At 41.8% G+C, this 19,840-nt stretch overlaps 1 pseudogene; it reads right to left on the bottom strand.

The window, feature by feature from the left end:
• Window positions 1–5,856: 5,856 nt before the first annotated feature.
• The window catches only part of LOC117403224 (mRNA-capping enzyme-like), a 124,170-nt pseudogene continuing 110,186 nt past the window's right edge, over window positions 5,857–19,840 (bottom strand).

Here is a 19,840-nt window from a genome sequence, read left to right on the forward strand (position 1 = left end):
CAACTCTAGCACCGCGCTAACTTAAAAATCCTCCAGATATAGAATTCGAGTCAGGTATTCACACAATTCAGTGTAATATATACGTAAGAGTTGGGCGATGTAATCAGTAAATTGCTTTTTAAGTTATTTCTTTATTTTGTTTTGGTAAATCGTTTACTTTAAGTTATTGTTTATTTGTTGTTGTTTAGTTAAAGTCAATCTATAAATGATAAATCTAAATAAATTAATAGTGATTATCTCATTTATATTCTCAGTGTTCTTCTATTGCAGATATTTAACTAGGCTGTTACAAAAAACAAGGCCAATTCAGCAAAATCGCATGTTTTACTGTTTTGCTTCAGGTAGTGCTGAATGTGGAGCATTTTGAATTCCTATACTTGGTACCTACTAAAATCAAAGAGCTATGCAAAATATAGCTTCCCTTGGGTTGTGACCAAAGCTGTCCTTATCTAATAAAATCATCTGGCATCTGCTTAGTTGTTGTTGTTTTTTTAAATTTGTTTTTACATTCTGTGCTTTTCAATTGATTCATTTGATCTATTAATCTGATGCCTACTATATAGCTATCAAACTTAAGAGCTATATGTTAACACTCATTCAACAAAAAGAAACAGCACAAAAATAAAGTCTTACTTTTTATGTTATAAAGCTCCTTGATCTGGTTTCATTGTTCATCAAAGCCAGGCTCAATAAGAGCATGCAATGCACTCAAGTAAAAGGAGGATATACTATTGTCAGGAAAATCCCTTGCAGATTCCTGGCAACATTTTTAAAAGTTGGGTACTGATACTGGCTAGGGGCATTCCAAAGAGGAACTCACTTCTGGGCAACCTTCAATTGTATACAGAGGCTTGCTGTAGAGGGCAGTGAATCTGGAAAAGGCTGTCAACATAGTACAAACATTAACTAACTAAAAAAAATATTGATTGAGGATTGTCTTTTATTTTTTACAACTACATTACTAAATTGACCACATGATTTTTTTTTTTACTATTATCAAAATGTAGGATGGTTCCACACTTGTTTAAGAGGTTGAGATAACCAGAAGAGCCCCTGTAGCAGATGTTACCTGGTTTGTATAAAAGTGCAGAAGATGACCTGGCAGGACCAGGGCACCTGCGCATTGTCATTAGGTTTGATTCTATGCTTCACAGGAACATTGTCATGTCAGCACTGAATCCCAAATGCTCAACTCGTAGCACATCAGAAATATCCCTCCAAGTTTATATAAAACCAATGGTGGAAATGCTCTCTCATCACCAGGAATGGTTTGCAAGATTGACAGTGGAAATAGATGCAGACAGCCTCAGGGATTTCAAGATTTATGCATCGCCTTTCCTCCAGGCACACCAAGAATAGGGAGTAGCCGCCTGGGAGGTGGGGAATCGGGATGCGTATCGGCCTGCGAGGCAATGAGGATAAAAGCGAGCATGTAAGAACAGGGGAGAGTGGCTGCAACGTGGGCACTATCTCTAGGGAAATAGAAGACAGTTCTGAAGGCATCAATACATATAATCTGCTGCTACTTTTAAAATCGTCCAAACTTATTCCACTCCAGGGAAAATGTTTAAAAGTAAATTAAGCTAGTGGTTCTAAACAGTGCTGGTTTTCGTTTCAAACAGTTCCCTTCAAGAAATGCATTGTAAGAGCAATGAATTGATGTCATACTGCAACAAATACTTTTTAGTTAAATCTAGACATTTAACAGTTTATCTTCTAATATATTGTACAAAATAAATAAATAAAAAGAAAGCAAGCAGAGCATAAGCAATAGAAAATACGTTTTACTTATTTTTGGGAAATAGAGAAAGAAATCGCAAGCAACCGCAAGTTGTTAGGATTTATTTTGCAAACAAAAATATATATAAATAGTTTAAAGGAATCCTTGAACTTTTGGAAAAGAGCTGAAGAACTTCAACGCTTTAGGAACTGAGATCTATGATTTTCTGGTTGTTTTTTTTTTTTTGGGGGGGGGGGACTTTTCTTTCACTGAGAAGCCATCACCATTTCTTCTTACCGGGACTGATGACATCATAACAGCTATTCAGCAGCAACGTTATCAACAGCTGTGAATCAACTCTCTGCAACGACTTCATTTCCATTCTTTTGTTGGCCTAAGGATTGAACTGAGTGGTAGGATAAACTAACTGGGTATATAAATGAATGGACAGTGAACTGCTGATTGTGCTTATTATGCTGTATTAATTGGTGATGTGCGTGATGATTTAATTTTGTATTGTTTTATTTTCTTTAAGAAAAAAGATAAATGTCATATACAAGAACAGTAATTACACTAGTTGTCAAATTATTTCTTTATATTACTGGTATGTTACTACTGTGCAAATCAATGAAACCAGTCTCCCAACGAACCTAACGGTAACCTGGAAGTATTATTCACTAGTAGGGTTACATTCATTTCTTTGAAGTTTCCCCACTGATGATGGATATGAGAATGCAAAGATGGGAGCCTGGCTAAAAAGGTTTAAGTTTTTTGCAGGTATCAGTCAGGCTTTTAAAGACTGTCACCCACACCTGTGATGTGCAGAAATGGATAAAGGATCCTGTGGTGGCTTTGACAGACTCACTGAGAGCAGAACCTGACCCAAGACTATCACTCCTGCTAGAAACAGGACAATCTTTGGGATACAAATTGAACATTTGTGAAACTGCAACAATGTTAAAATATTGTAATAGTTCTGTGTTTTAAAGGACATAAAGCCAGCAGAAATACTATTGCAGCAAATTATGAGCAGGATAACAGGATTCAAACTAAGAAACAAGCTTATTAAAAGAACATCTGTGAAAAGTACTAGCCTTCCTTATCTGAGAGCTGCTGGAGCAGAGGCCTATAACCTTGGGAGGAAAGGAAGAAATTAGGATTGCATTTAATTAACTGGAGAATGTGTTCACAGTCAAGTTTTTTTATCAGAAAGAGATAAGCTTGATTTGAAAACAGTCTTTAATTAAGCTGAATATAAGGTTTTGCTTAATAGGAAACAGAAGTATTATAACAGAAAAACTGGATGTCTAAAAATGAGACAATTTAGTATAACTATGACCTAATTAAAAACCATTGGTAGATGCATGACACTACATGCTCTTATCAGTAGACTTACTAAAAAAGGCCTCCCAGCTTTTGCCTGCATGAGCGAGGGAATAAGGGAATTTTGGTATCCAAAGCGGGATTTACTGCTCAGACGCTGTCTTAGATCCAAGGTCCTTTTACCATGTACAGAGGAAAGGTTCTATAAAAGTTGAGGCAAGACTAGAGTCAAGTATCATTCAACTTGGTAACACAAGCTGTTTGGTCCTTTCTCTGAAGATCTCTGGAAAAGTATATTTTAGTTTGTGACATATGATGCTTTAGGTTTTTAGCAGTGGGCATTTATTAGCGTTTTGCATGTCTAGCCCAAGGGCAAAATATGTTATAACCATAATTGTTTGAAGTACTAACGCTGTTAAGTTTGCACAAGGTACTGGACCGCACAGATTGTCTATCAGCTGGGATCCAACGTGGTCTGTAACCACTCGATCCATTTTTAAGCATTTAATAAGCCGGAGTACTATAATGCTCTGAATCATTGAAACTTCAAATTGAATGGGTCTGTGTGATTATTCTTGATTAAAGTTGTCTAAAGGCATCACACTGTAAGCCAGTACACAAACTATGTATTTTAGGGTTTGAACCATCTATAGAGCTCCGTTAGCCTCCCCAGGGTTCTCTGATCAAGAACCAAAGTAGTGCTCGAAGAGACAGGACGCATGTGTATCACCCCCATCTTTGTAAAAACAGCTTACCCAAGATAGTTATTTCCACACATATATCCCTAAAAATATCCATACTGTAAGATACCAGTGTGTGAAGATCCTCTTGCTCATAATCCTCCCACCATCACCAGTCACATTGACTGACACACAAGTGAGAAAGACAGCCATGCTATTAGCCCCAAAAATGTACTTTATAAAACATTGGAGTGTCATTTGAAAACCCTCTTTATACCACCAGGTAAGGGCCATGGGCAAAAGCGTGCAATAAGCAAGGGTGGCGTTATAGTGAGGTTAAAAAAATACACACACATACACACAACCTTCTATGTTTGCAATAAATTCAAATGTTTTAATGTTTTAGTTATACAATTACAATATCTCCAGGCCATTTTAATAAAATATTTTTTTTAAACTACAGTACTAGTTCTTAACACAACAGTAGGTATACTAGTGATGTTTTATCATCATTTCCCATCTGTATGAAACATACATGGTTACTTTTGAGGTAGAGTTTATAGACTTTTTTTTTTTTTTTCATTTGAACTTTACTGTTTGTGGCACGACTGCAAGCCTGCTGAATCCTATCCCCCATTGAACAATGCCATCTATTTATTTCACAAAGCAATTTATGCTCAACAACATTCTTTTTTAAGCAGTTAAAGAAAAACGTTGAATATGTACAGGCAAACGCTTAAACGAAAAGTAAAAAAAACAAACTATTCTGCTGTTTACAAAACTGATGCTTTAGTTTAAGTCAGCCTTCATTTGTGCAAAACTTGCATGTAAACAAACCTCTTACCGTACTTTGTTTTTTTTAACATTTACTGTGGTTTATAAAAGTCACTTATTTTAGACTGCGTCAAGCCTTTTTCAGGTTAAACAAATCGACCTGTTTCATCAAGGTAAGCCATTTGTTTTTATCCATTAGAATGTCTCTGATTGTCCTTCGATTAACAGGATATGCCTCGCTTAGGCGAGAAAACATTTGCGATGTCTTGCTGACTTGCTTTCTTATTTTTAGATGCAGACACGCAGATTTATTTCTTTTGCTCAGGTGTTAAATGTAGGGTCAACTCACCATTTTGTACTTTCTGTTTTGCTTTGGGAGCAGAAGTGTTGATGACATTGGTATGAACGTTCAATTAACACCGAATTTGGAAAGAGAGTCAAAGGTTAACTGCATAACTTTGTTGTTTTAATTGACCATGATTATTTCGCTGGCGCTACAATGAGGGAAACTACTATGCTTATATTTACGTTTGCTTGGCTTGGGAAGTTGGCGGCTGGCGAACAGCAGGGTGGCAATGTAACGGGTACAAATAGCACTTTTTATATTGGTGACATTTGTTCAGAGAGAATAGATGGCAGTATGCGATGGGGGCGGTATAACGCGGAACTGTATGTATGTATGTATGTATGTATGTATGTATGTATGTATGTATGTATGTATGTATGTATGTATGTATGTATGTATGTATGTATGTATGTATGTATGTATGTATGTATGTATGTATGTATGTATTGTGAAAGAGTTCACTTGTTTTCACTTGCCAACACACTTTAAAAGGTTCATTGCCCCTTTAAAACACTTGACACAGGAAATGAAAGTTCAACGCTGGTGCGCAATTTTATTTTACAAATCAAAATAAACAAACAAAAATCTAGCTCTGTTTGAGCACTAACTAAAACATACAGGAACACCCTTCCTAGCACGGGACGTTTACCCGTAACAAACAAAACACACGCTTTACAAAGCTAAACACAGCACAGTACTACAATGTGACTGCTCGGACACAGAGTACTCCTTTCCATGTCCTTCTACTCAGCCCCGCCTAGACTGACTGCCTTTTTATTTCTGTCAGCTGGCTTCAATTTACAATAATTGCCAGCTGAAATTAATTAACAAATAATAAAACAATTAACACATACTGGTTTCTAGCAGGGAGGATTTTTAACCCCCTCCCTGCTGTGTTACAGTATGTATGTATATATGTATGTATATATATATATATATATATATATATATATATATATATATATATATATATATATATATATATATATATATAATATAGACATATAGTGAGTTTGGATGGTACTGACAATCAAGATGTAGTTGAGACTTTATACTCATTTCCAAAAGGGCCCAGAGGAGGCCAGCATTTTTCCATTGCTTCAGAAGTGTTTGATTCTGAAAGAAAGGGTAACCAGCCAATGTTGTGCACCTGCTAAAAAAATAAAATAAAAAATAAATAAAAAGCTTTTGTCTATTTCTAACTATAAAAACAGGTTATTTTAAATAGAAAAAAATAAATGTGTAAAATTATGCATGCATTAAAGGTTTGAAATCTGTCTGAAAGAATGGGCTAAATGATAATAAGAGAATTTGGCCCAGATGTTGCACATGGTTAGTTAACCAAAAACTTTTCAGTTACAAAAATAAAACCTGATTCTCATTGTGAGGCATGGTTTGATGTCGATGCAGGCATACCACCCTGAACCTAATTCAGGTTTATTTGCTGCATGTCTAGCAGACAAGTAAATCTCTATACAAAATAAATAAATATTAGGTCCTTCTTACAGTGACAAGCAACATTAACATTTACATTGACATTATTACTCAACTTCCTGTGAATCCCAGATCATTGACATTATTACTCAACTTCCTGTGAATCCCAGATCATTTCCATTGACATTATTACTCAACTTCCTGTGAATCTCAGATCATTTCCATTAACATTATTACTCAGCTTCCTGTGAATCCCAGATCAATTCTGAAGCTCAATTCTGTGATATGTGGTTTTCATGTGGAGGGTTGTTTGTGAAGAACACTGTAGAACCGGTTTTAAAAAATATTAGCAAACATGAGGATAAAAAGGTGAAAAATTGCTGGAGTGGGTTGAAATGAAATCCTTCATGAGATCCTTCGAGTCAGAAATGTAACGTGCATTAATGTGATGAATATTGACGAAGCCCCCACCCCACAAGTAATCTGTGGTTGTAGACTGGCTAGCTGGAATCTGAAGCAGTGATACTGCCTCTGAACACCAAAGCACTCTTCAATTTACTAATATCGACGCTGCATTTGCAGAGAGCTTGTAATATAAGCCATCCATTTCTCTGGTACAGATAGAATCCCTTTGGATTGCAATTCAGATTTCATTGCCCCTGGTAAGCTAAGCACACATTAAACGTGAGCAGAAGACAGATAAGGTGCTTTGAAATATCTGACATGATCTTTTAGAAGATAAAGTTGTGTTAATAATGTAACTTAACTATTTGAAATGAACACCGCCACTGCACAAGCAGACCTCCCAGCTATCTTTAACACGACATCCTATTAAAGCTTACTGGGCGCTCCAATGTAGGTTCCCTTAGCGGTTTCCTTGTCTGGAGAACGAGAGAAATTCTCATGCTATAGTCAGGAACTAGTAAGACGTGCAGTTGCTGTGTAAATACAAATGTTATCTGAACATGTATTTATGATTCTGAATTACTGTTTTGGCAGCCTCGCACTCATGGCAAGAGTGTTTTGTCTTCATTGCACGATTCCAGCTTTCTGTCTTGAGCTTGAATTATTGTTTGTCACTGTGCATTTCTTTAACATATCCACCCTGCTTATAAGCAAAAAGGATTTCTCCCTTTAAGAGAGGGACCGGACTGAATTGCAGGGTGGTTGTTGGGAGACCATTATTAGAAAGTTCACATCTTCCTTGAGCACAATCACTGGATAAAAACATTTAGAAATTCAAGTCAAATGATCTGCATACAATTTCAAAAGGTACAATTTAGCAGAAAGGAAGGCGGATACAACTGCAACCGAAGGTGTTCCTGAAATATCTACTTTTAAAAATAATTAAACCAAACCAGACCTTCTTGCTTGCATGTAAAATGAGGATATATTGCATACGATGGATTGTTTAGTAAAAATAAGAAAGCCATGATACAGTACTTGGAATGCTCAAAACTAAACACAAACAGAAAATGTACAGGCAAGGGAGGGGGGAGGAGGAGGAGGGGGACAATCCATTTTAAAAAGCGATGCAGTCCTTTTTGAAAGGCTGCCACAGATAACCTTAAATATTAACCATAGCCCTAAGAAGAAATGTTTCTGCATCATCAATTCCACAGAGGTGGATGTTCTATGTCAGTAAACGTGGGGGTGCTCTGTGCAGGTGAGCTGACACCACACAGTAGCAGCGTTAGTGAAGGGGTGCGAGCGGCCCCTGGCCGCAGCGCTATGGTATAGCTCGGTTCGGGCTCTTTGGGGGAGGGGGTGGCATCAGCTCCGAGTCTGGATCCAGGGGGTGTTTGCAGGGTTAGACTCCTACAGAAAATAGGTTTAACCAATGTTGAGCAATGGTGCACATTTTCCTACCCACAAGGGGTTTTGTGACCCCAGGCCCCAGTGGGGTCCAGGGGCAAAGCTTCACTGGCACATTCCCAGTGCCAGTGAAGTCAATTTTACACCTAAAAAGATGACATTGATCTATAGATATTATATGGGGAGCCAGGTCCATGAAAAATCATGCTGTTGACTGGGAAAATCTTTATTTGCATTTAAATAATGATATTATGTGGAGACTGGAACGAAGTTTTAGGCTACCAATAATCAGTATAATAATTAGAATTAATAGTGGAGCATATGCTGTCACTGTTGGGTAGATTTTCTATGGAAGGTTCCCAGCCCAGAATAAAGAAAAAGAGACTCTCGCTCTCTAAACTAGGAGGGCTATCCTTGCCTGTTCTTGAGAAATATTATTTGACTGCAAGGCTATTGGTGCAATACTGGATTTTAAAAAATGTTAATGCGGGATGTACCCACCACATGAAACCATTTGGGAAAATAATGACTATTCCTGGTCCCCATGGTAACCATTTTAAATGAATTGTATTTTGCATGGGCGGCACGGTGGCGTAGTGGTCAGCGCTGCTGCCTCACGGCGTCAGGGTCCTGGGTTCGAATCCAGCCTAGGGTACTGTCTGTGTTGAGTTTGCATGTTCTCCCTGTGTTCGCGTGGGTTTTCTCTGGGTACTCTGGTTTCCTCCCACAGTCCAAAGACATGCTGTCTAGGTTGATTGGTTACTCTAAATTGCCCTCTGTGTGTGTGGTGCCCTGTGATGGACTGGTGTCCCGTCCAGGGTGTAGTCTCGCCTTGCGCCCTGTGTATGCTGGGTTAGGCTCCGACTCAGTTCATTCAAGTCCTCAGAATGACCACAATATAGCCTTACACACTAATAGCATACATCCAGTTGAATAAATATTATTGCTGCATGCCAAGCCAGAAAGAATCTTCTGCAAAGTCTTCAATATTCTAAAATCTAATAACAAAATATTTAAAACACAAAATAAAACATGACTAACATGTTTAGAGAGGATCAGAGCAGGACGGTTGGAAACATGTTAATACTATCAGAATGTCTTCATGTAAACTAATTGGTTTTTAGCATAAAATATCGAGGGGGTTTCTGCCTTAAATTTCGATGTTTTAATCATTCAATTTAAATAATACTGGCTTAAACGTAAAAAGAGCAAAATGTGTACAAAGGTTAAAAACAGACACAATCACCCGTCTCAGCAGCACTCATTACAATACCTAATGCCTTTCTAAACATAATAAAAGACCACACATTAAATAAATCCACATCACTGATGTTGGGGTGATGTGAAGGGCAGCCAGCTTACTCACATTCTGCTTCTTGACAGTGAGATTCAACACTGATTCAGCTCCTGACTCTTAAAGGTGCACAAGACATCTACTATGATGTTACATTATATGTATTAGTCTAACATTAAACCTACATGTAATATGTTGAAGGTTTATGCGTTGCTCAAGTGAGATTCTAAATGGGAAACCGAAAGTTACTGTAACCTACTGTATTTGAGTGCTGTTTCTTTTTAATATTTGCAAAAATAAACGCTTTTAGCACATCATAATAAAAATTAAAAAAAACACCCTAGTACACAAAAAATAAAAATCGAAAAATAACTTACTATCAAAGCACCAAAAAAAAAAAAATGGAGCCTACCAGAATATATTGAGAATTATACCTATACAACACACAAAAAAGCACAAAGTCATCTTATTAAGTTGTATGCATCAAATTTAAAAAAGAAAGATTTAAAAAATTAAAAATCAGACAAAATAGCAAGTCACAAATAAAAAACAACACGACAGTTTGCATGCAATAAAATTAAGAACGGACGGCTTTGTATTACAGCCTATAGTAAAACAGATGTGCAGTGTCTTTGTAAACACGGATATGCTATTAAACACATCTCGCTTTGTATTATGCGCTTTCCCAGTTACTTTCAGCACATCGAGAGATCTTGCTAGGAACGCAGTGCCGGTTTGGAGCAGATGCTATTTTTCATCAAATCTGTTTGGATCGTGTTTGTCATTTTTGGAAGGGAAAAACAAGATCAGCTGTTATACTAATTTTCACTTAGTTCATTTTAGAAATGTTGAACTGAATCAACCCATGTTATTATTATGTGATAACATTCTTTAAAAAAATTTAAATGAACTCGCCCTCTACCAGTTGTCACGTCGATTTCAGTTCCTGGTGCCGTTTGTCAATTTCAGTACAACTCGAGTTGCTGTTTCGCTAGAGTGCACACCCAGACGCAATAAAAGCAAACGCTGCGTCGGGAACATTAAACGATGAGGTGTTGGGGAGAAATAAAATAGGCTACTATTCAAGATAAGTAACAACGTAGATGGAGTGTAAAAAATGGCGTTTCACCAAAAATAGTGGGTGGACTGAGTCCAACCTTCCAAAAAAGTGAGTGGAGGACATCCACCTGCGTCTAACACTGGGTGTTTGGGTGTTTGTCCTTGAGCTGGGAGCGCACACCTATCGATGATCTCCAGCAGGATTTCCTTTGTGACTGGATGCTGAATGCTGTTGCAAAGAGAAACCAAATGACACATGTTAATAACTGGCATTATTAGAAATGCGCCTCCCTCAGAACTGAAGTGCACTACCCCACGTGTTTATACATGGGATGAGCTTGATCATCATTTTAGAGTCGCCCTGTTCCTGTGAGGTCGGCTTCTTGTTCTGTAAATGCTTACCCATGGCTGTTTCGTAGGCGTTTGGGAAGCTCCTATTTATTCTCTGGCACATGAAAACCCAGGTGTTGTTCACAAAGGTGCATTCAATGATTTTGTTGTCATACTGCTTCAGATCTTTTGACACCTAACCAAAGAAAAAAAAAAAAAAGTCTTATCATACAATTGAATTTTACAGCCTGTATTCAGTGCAGGTTTGCAAACTTGTACAATATAAAACTGGTAACCCACCAGATTTCTTTTCATGATAAAACAGCCAATAAGAATGCATGGTTTCAGTGCCTTTGACCAGTTACTTTTATCAAGTGTTGTCCATGGAAAACTGAAAACAAAATTCAAGGCATTTTCTCAAAGGAAAGGGAGAATCCTATAAAATAAAATGGACAATTACACAGAAATGTCCTGATCTTTGAATTAAAGAAAATTGGTCACACTCTTGTCAACAGTGATGTACTGTACCTGTGTAAAGATAAAATGAAGTGTACTATATAGGCGGAACTAAGGCTGCACATAAATGAATTTGCTCGTGTGAAATGGACTAAAGAGGTGACATGGACCTCTGCTCTCTAACCTGTCTGAAAGGGCATTCCCAGTTGAAAGGTAAAATGGCAATTACTATTTTGACTGCAAGCTAGGTGACTACCATTTCTCATCTAGAAAAATATGTTGCAATAATAGTGTTGTTTCTGTAGCTTGAATAACCAATGAATGTAATCACATGTTACTATTTTATTAATCAATAAACCATGTAATTCGATTTCATTATCAAAGTAGAATTGTCTGATGCATTATAATAAATAACTAGGGCTTCTGTTTTTCGGGTTTTATTAATTGTATTTTTCGGTGCTTATTTTTAGCTATTTTTTAGTTTTATGTAAATCGTTTTTTTCGGGGTTTTCGTTTTTGATATACTGTATGAAATTAGTGTTTTCGGTTACTTTCCAAAATGCTTGAGCGTTTTTTTTCTGTCAAAATATGTATAGTTGTAACTCGACAGTACTTGCACACTTAAGTTGTACCTTCTTTCCTTTGCTGTCTTCCACAACGAAATCCCTATGGTCACAGGCACATTCTTCTGGAGTTTTGTGTGTAGGCATTTTTGTACATTTCGCTACAATTCTGTTTTAAATCCTCCATATCTTAACTGTAATACAGTTTTAAATCCTGCAAACAAGCCTCCATCCTCATTGTAATCTTGTTTTAAATATTGCAAGCGGAGTTTCCAATAGAAATGTTGGAATGTGCTGTCACTCAGTAGCTGGGGTGGGTTTAAAGTATTCAGAACGAATCAATGATAGATTTAAGTCAGGAAGGCGGGACATTGCCCAGCAGCACAGGGAAATGTATTTATTATTATTTTTGTAGTAGGTTTTATTTTTTAATGGCAATAGGGTAAAGTCAACGTGAATTGATGAACCATTTCCACAGTTTTTCCGGTGTTTATTGGCTATCCACCGATTTCAATTTTTTGTATCGGGGTGTTTTATCGGGTTTTATCGGCTAAAACCGAAAATCAGAAGCCCTATAAATAAGCAAGTTACCACAATTCCCTACACCTGCAATGTGAATGCCCATTCTCTGAAAAGTGCTTTCACAATGTGTCGAGTGGACTGCTTTGCAGACATAAACCAAGGTCCCCTTTTGCATTGGTGTTCACAATATCAATACAAGATGCAGTCATTTGTCTGCATGACATTGCATGACTTTTTGACTTAATCAGTAATGTGTTAAATACCATATTCTGAGTATATTTTATTGTTGATTGTGTGTATTTGGTTTTCTTCTATCAATATTAAACACATCTCATTTAGACATGTTAAGAGTAATAGCATCCTAGCTTGTATAGTGACCTTCAAGAGGTACAAAGGAATTTGTTTTGATTGAAAAGCAACATGAAAGACCATGAGCAGCTTAAACTTATACATTTCTAAAAATATAAATCCATACAGAAAAAGACATGACCTCAATAAAAAGCATGACTTTAGAGCAATAACCAATTAATTCTTATGTGTAGCTCTAACTATTCTCAGCAAGACATCACAGCAGGGTTCCGCTCAACAGTATCATTCCAGTACGCAAACATTAATAACTGCTGACTGGCTGACTTATTGAGACATTTAAATCAGTAAAACAACTTGTGTGCACTGATGCTCAAGTCACTAATGTCTGTAAAGACAGGTAGTTGGGGCTCACAAGGATTGAACATTCTTCATCTTGACATAGACCGACAGATCCCAAACAATATTAATCAAGCATAGATGCGTAAATGAAAAAAAACACATTACAATGACTGGAGAGAAATACCGTTAGGTTATTATCATAACACTGGTTCCCTGAAATAGAACTGTAACCATTACCTAATGGGATATATCGCTTATAGCCCGAATTACCCGAGCACTTATATCAAAGCTGCTCCTTTAAGAGCCCTGTATGCGTCAGATGTCGTCTCCGCCCTGCCCCCAGGAGATAAATATGAGTGACTGTCACAAAGACGGCCGGAGTGGGTGGTGTCAGACCAGAGCCAGGAAATAAATAAACAGAGAGATGTGGTTTGGTGAAGCTGGGCGCGTGATTGCGCTCAGCATTTAATAATTAAACAGAACAGAACAGAAAATAAAAGGTTTGAACACAAAACAGGACACGGCACTTGCGCCAAAATAAATAGACAAACAAAACGTACTAAACACTTAACAAACGGTGCACGGAGAGACAAACAAACACGGTGAGTACAAACACTTCTAGATTATTATTTTACTTCACTTTTACATTCTCCTCGTGCCTAAATACAAATCTACACTTTTAACTCACACGTGAAACACAGACCCGTTTATATCCTGTGTACCAATGACTATACACCAACATTAACACACGCACGCAACATACAACACATAATATGCACACAGGGGCGGGGCACATTGCCACATATACCCCCCCCTGTGCAAAGCACACATGGCCTCAACGGCCACCTCCCCCCTTAAAAATCCAGCAGTCCAGGACAAAGTCTCGGGCTGGGAAGGGAGGCTTCAGTGGGCCCATGGCTGGCCATGCTGTCAGCACCCCTGCCGGTAGTGGCACGGCTGACAGCATGCTGGTCCATTCCTGCAGCGAAACTGCTGCTGGGGAAAGTGGTCTCCTGACCTCTCCCCCTGTCTTTGTAGCCGGTAGCTCCCTTTGGTGGGGCTCCGACCACAGTACTGCCGGCAGCGAAGAAGCTGCAGTGGGAGCAGGTCTCCGGACCTCCCCCACAATCTCCGGCAGCGAAACTGCTGCAGTGGGAGCAGGTCTCCGGACCTCCCCCACGATCTCCGGCAGTGAAACTGCTGCAGTGGGAGCAGGTCTCCTGACCTCCCCCACGATCTCCGGCAGCGAAACTGCTGCTGGGGTTGGTGGTCTCCAGACCTCCTCCCCCATCTTCGTGGCTGACAGCTCCCCTTTCTGGGGCTCCGGCCACCGTACTCCCTGTGGTGGAGGTACGGGAAGCAGAGACAGCTCCTGCTGCTCTGCTTCTGGCGGTGGTGGAGGCAGAGGCAGCTCCTGCTCCTCTGCTCCTGGCGGTGGTGGAGGCAGAGGCAGCTCCTGCTCCTCTGCTCCTAGTGGTGGTGGAGGCAGAGGCAGCTCCTGCTCCTCTGCTCCTGGCGGTGGTGGAGGCAGAGGCAGCTCCTGCTCCTCTGCTCCTAGTGGAGGAAGCGGTGGAGGTGGCAGAGGCAGAGGCAGCTCCTGCTGCTGTGCTCCTTGCGGTGGAGGCAGAGGCCATGGGGCTGATGCTGGCCACTCAGAGGGAGGCTGTGGCGGCTGGGCTGGTGTGCGCCGTGCTCCCTTCAGCAGCATAAATAGAGGCTGCCGGGGGACACCAGCATCCTGCCCTTCTCCCCCCCAGAAAAATTCAGGGGGTTGAGCCTGTAACTCCTCCCCTTCTGGCTCTTGGGACGGCAGCGATGGCTCCTCCCCCTTTAGCTCTCGGGATGGCAGCAGCAGGTAAACCAACAGGTATTCTCCCTCTGCTGGCAGCTTGGGTCCTAGGGCTGTGGAAGCCCCGACTTCCCTCTCTTCGGGCTGTGGACGCACCGACTCCTCCCTTTTGGGCTGTGGACGCACCGACTCCCCCCTCTTGGGCTGTGGACGCACCGACTCCCCCGTCTTGGGCTGTGGACGTTCGGGCTCCCCCCACTCAGACGTAGGACGTTCGGGCTCCCCCCACTCAGGCGTAGGACGTTCGGGCTCCTCCCACTCAGGCGTAGGACGTTCGGGCTCCTCCCACTCAGGCGTAGGACGTTCGGGCTCCTCCCACTCAGGCGTAGGACGTTCGGGCTCCTCCCGCTCGGGCTGTGGACGCTCAGGCTCCTCCCGCTCGGGCTGCGGACGCTCAGGCTCCTCCCGCTCGGGCTGTGGACACTCTGGCTCCTCCCGCTTGGGCTGTGGAGGCAAAACCAGCAGGCATTCTTCCTCTGCTGGTGGAGACGGGGACAGCAGGCATTCTTCCTCTGCTGGTGGATCTGCTACCTGGGCTGTCGTAGTTATGACCGCCTCCAGGTAGCTGAGGACCAACTCCACACCTTCCTCCCAGGTGCTTAGGGTCTGTTCCCTCGCATATGCCTCCCATCGCTCTCTGTCCATAAACCGCAGGAACCGGACGGCTACTGGGATAGACTGGGCCTCCAGCCCAGCATTCTCCAGGATCCAGTCCCGCAGTTTGATGGCGTCTTCTGCCATTTTTTTTTTTTTTTTTTTTTTAATCCAGATATGCGGTTCCTGCTCTGGCCTGAGTCCTGGAGGCGCTGTAGATCCCACGCAGGACACCACGTGTCACAAAGACGGCCGGAGTGGGTGGTGTCAGACCAGAGCCAGGAAATAAATAAACAGAGAGATGTGGTTTGGTGATTGCGCTCAGCATTTAATAATTAAACAGAACAGAACAGAAAATAAAAGGTTTGAACACAAAACAGGACACGGCACTTGCGCCAAAATAAATAGACAAACAAAACGTACTAAACACTTAACAAACGGTGCACGGAGAGACAAACAAACACGGTGAGTACAAACACTTATAGATTATTATTTTACTTCACTTTTACATTCTCCTCGTGCCTAAATACAAATCTACACTTTTAACTCACACGTGAAACACAGACCAGTTTATATCCCGTGTACCAATGACTATACACCAACATTAACACACGCACGCAACATACAACACATAATATGCACACAGGGGCGGGGCACATTGCCACAGTGACACATAAGGCTCAATGCCATTTTCTTTTCAGACGTGCTTTGGAGTGAACGCAGCGACCATAAAGGGTTATGGTTACATTTCTATGTCAGGGAACCAGGGTTATGATAATAACCTAACGTTCCCTATGAAGTACGAAATGTAACCATTACCTAATGGGATACAATACCCAAGCCGTCGCAAGTGAAGGACTTTCAGCACCAGCAGATGTGCTAAAAAGGAACATAAGAACATAAGAAAGTTTACAAACGAGAGGAGGCCATTCAGCCCATCTTACTCGTTTGGTTGTTAGTAGCTTATTGATCCCATAATCTCATCAAGCAGCTTCTTGAAGGATCCCAGGGTCAGTTTCAGCAACATTACTGGGGAGTTGGTTCCAGACCCTCACAATTCCCTGGGTCGACATTGTCATACCTTTTAGAATTGTGAATGCTTGAATCAGATCACTGCGTAGTCTTCTTTGTTCAAGACTGAATAGATTCAATTCGTTTAGCCTGTCTGCATACGACATGCCTTTTAAACCCGGGATAATTCTGGTTGCTCTTCTTTGCACTCTTTCTAGAGCAGCAATATCCTTTTTGTAACAAGGTGACCAGAACTGAACATAATATTTTAGGTGAAGTCTTACTAATGCATTGTAAATTTTTAACATTACTTCCCTTGATTTAAATTCAACACTTTTCACAATAACTTCATTATCACAATATATCCGAGCATCTTGTTGGCCTTTTTTATAGCTTCCCCACATTGTCTAGATGAAGACATTTATTTCTAAGTCAACATAAACTCCTAGGTCTTTTTTCATAGATTCCTTCTTCAAATTCAGTATCTCCCATATGATATTTATAATGCACATTTTTATTGCCTGCGTGCAGTACCTTACACTTTTCTCTATTAAATGTCATTTGCCATGTGTCTGCCCAGTTCTGAATGCTGTCTAGATCATTTTGAATGACCTTTGCTGCTGCAACAGTGTTTGCCACTCCTCCTATTTTTGTGTCGTCTGCAAATTTAACACGTTTGCTTACTATACCAGAATCTAAATCATTAATGTAGATTAGGAATAGCAGAGGACCTAATACTGATCCCTGTGGTACAATACTGGTTACCTCACTCCATTTTGAGGTTTCTCCTCTAATCAGTACTTTCTGTTTTCTACATGTTAACCACTGCCTTTAGCATTCTGTCCAAGGACCGATAAGGATCCATGGCATATAGTCCACAGTACAGTGAGGGAGAACCCTCATGCAGTGTATATGTTGCAAGGTTACACCGAGTAACTTCAGCATTTAACACCAGAAGTCCAGAAAGGGTGTATGGCTAATTACCTGAGGACTTAAAGTGGAACATACTAAAAATGTGTTAAAGAGCAGAATGAGTGGCTGACAGTATAGGAGCTGTGCCAGTACCAAGAACCAGGTCCTCCTGGGCCACTTCGGGGCTACTAAGAGTTCCCTGGCAGATGAACTGCTGTTACTGAAAACAGGTGTTCGTGAACCCATAGCAAAAGCTGCTGGGCAACACGATTGAGACCGAGAGACCGCAATTGCTGCAGGGCCAGATGAACTGCACGCAGCTCCCAAACACTGTTGTGAAGACCCTCCCACGGGGGTTCCCACACTCCCTGCACTCCCACGTCGTTCCAGACAGCGCCCCGACCTAGCTTGGGAGCATCTGTAGTCACCGCCTCTCTCCTCGTGACACAGCCCAGAGCTGTGCCCAAGCACAGATGAGCTGGTCGTTTCCACCACGAGACATGTTTTCAGAATTGAGGCTTACACTGAGATCGGCAGCTCTTTGAGAGGGTGTTAACTGGCTTTTCAACTGGTTCACTGTGATACCCAACCGTTGGAGGTGGTTGGTGACCAGTCCCATGTGTAACACTGCCTGTGCTGGTGACTCGGCACATATCAGCCATTAGTGCAGGTAATTGATCACCCTGATGCCTTTTAGTCTCAAAGGGGCCAATAGAGCATCCATGCACTTTCAAAAATTGCGAGGAGCTAGAGAGTAACCGAACGGCAGTACAGGAAACTCATACACAATGCCTTGAAAGGCAATCCGCAAGTACTTCCTGTGGCCAGGTCTTATAGGGATGTGAAAGTAGGCGCCCTTGAGGTCCACTGTAGTGAATTAGTAACCTGATCTTACTGACTGCAACAGCTGCCGCGTTGTCAGCATCTTGAACCTTCGGACTCTCAAGTACAGATTGAGCTGTCTGAGGTCGAAGATTGGTCTGAGGCCTCCATCCCGTTTTGGCACCAGGAATTACCTGGAGTAAAACCCTTCTCTCTCGCTGGGAGGGTAGACAATTGAGATTGCCTGTTTGTGCAGTAGGGCCGCCACCTGGGACACTAATACAGTGTCTTCAGGGTTCATGACTGTAACTGCGATCATGCCCTGAAAAGGTGGGGGGCCAAATCGAAACTGCAGAGAGTAACCAGCCCTGATGGTGGTAATCACCCAGGTGTCCATGGTGCACGATCACCAGTAATTAAGGTGGGCCTGATGGAATGGGCCCTGGACCTGTCGCAGCAAATCCTAGGGTTGCTGGCTCTTAATAGCTTGCACCTGCGGCTGCTGCTTGTGAGCAGGCAGACGATAATTGCGCCGGCCTCCGTGTTACAGGAGACTGAATCTGCTTTTGTGGCTGAGGCTGCCTGTTTTGATAAAGCTTCGCTGGCTTACGGGCTGGGGCTTTATGCTTGGGGAGGAGGCATGCCAACTTACGTGCTTGGTGAGAGCGTTTTAGCATCTCATCCACTGCCGGCCCAAAGGTATGACCTGGTGGTACAGGTGCATCCAGTAACGACACCTTGTCCTTGTCAGGTACTTCAGCCTGAGCAAGCCAGAGCCAATGCAGCCATGCTCCTGCCCAATGCCTGATCATTGTACTTAGACAACTGAAGTAGGTGGTTGTTGACCAGGCTCAGCTCGTCCAACCGAAGGGGTGAGGGTCTATGGCCTGAGGACAGTGCTTGTAGCAGCATGGACTGGTAAGCCACCATTATGCTACTGTAGCTACCAAGACGTGTGCAAAATGATGAGGCCGCATAGGCCTTTTTCAGTATTTCAGTGACGTTGCATTGATTGTTTGAACATGGCGTCCTCCTGCTCTGGTTGTGAGTCAGGTGATGGTTCCTGAACCCTGGGGACTGAAACAATGGGGGGGGGGGCTCGCAACATCTTCGTCAAGAGGGACTGCTGCTGGTTCATAGCTTCAAAAGGGACTGCTGCTGGTTCATAGCTTCAAAAGGGACTGCTGCTGGTTCATAGCTTCAAAAGGGACTGCTGCTGGTTCAAAGCTTCAAAAAGCTTCTCCATTTGCCCTGCAACCCGATCAGTACCAGAATGCCTGCTACGGTGGCTCCTGTTCCTCTTCCTTGGAGGAGGAAAGGGGGAGCTCTGTGAGTCAGAGGATGATTTAGAGGAGAGCGGTCCTGCTCCTACCTCTAGCGGCTTGTTTCCTAACTCCAGGTGTACCAGGGAGTGGGAACCCTGCTGACCGCACTGCAGGTGATGAAAGGGGCGAGTCATGCTGTGCTGGTGTGAAAGTTACAGATCGGTCCCTGGAACAGCGGGCTAGCCTGCTTTCCAGTGTCCTTTTAGAAAAATGAGCACAAGTCTTTAACTGCTACCTCTGCATGCTTCCTTCCCAGGCAGTGGATGCACCTGTCGTGCTTATCCTCTGCTGGAATTTTTTTCTTGCAGCCAGCACAAGGGTGAAACCCAGGTATGGTGCAAGGGTGAAAAAACAGTTCAGCTG

The sequence above is a fragment of the Acipenser ruthenus genome, chromosome 5 (genome assembly GCF_902713425.1).
Source record: "Acipenser ruthenus chromosome 5, fAciRut3.2 maternal haplotype, whole genome shotgun sequence".
In the NCBI taxonomy this organism is placed as follows: Eukaryota; Metazoa; Chordata; class Actinopteri; order Acipenseriformes; family Acipenseridae; genus Acipenser; species Acipenser ruthenus.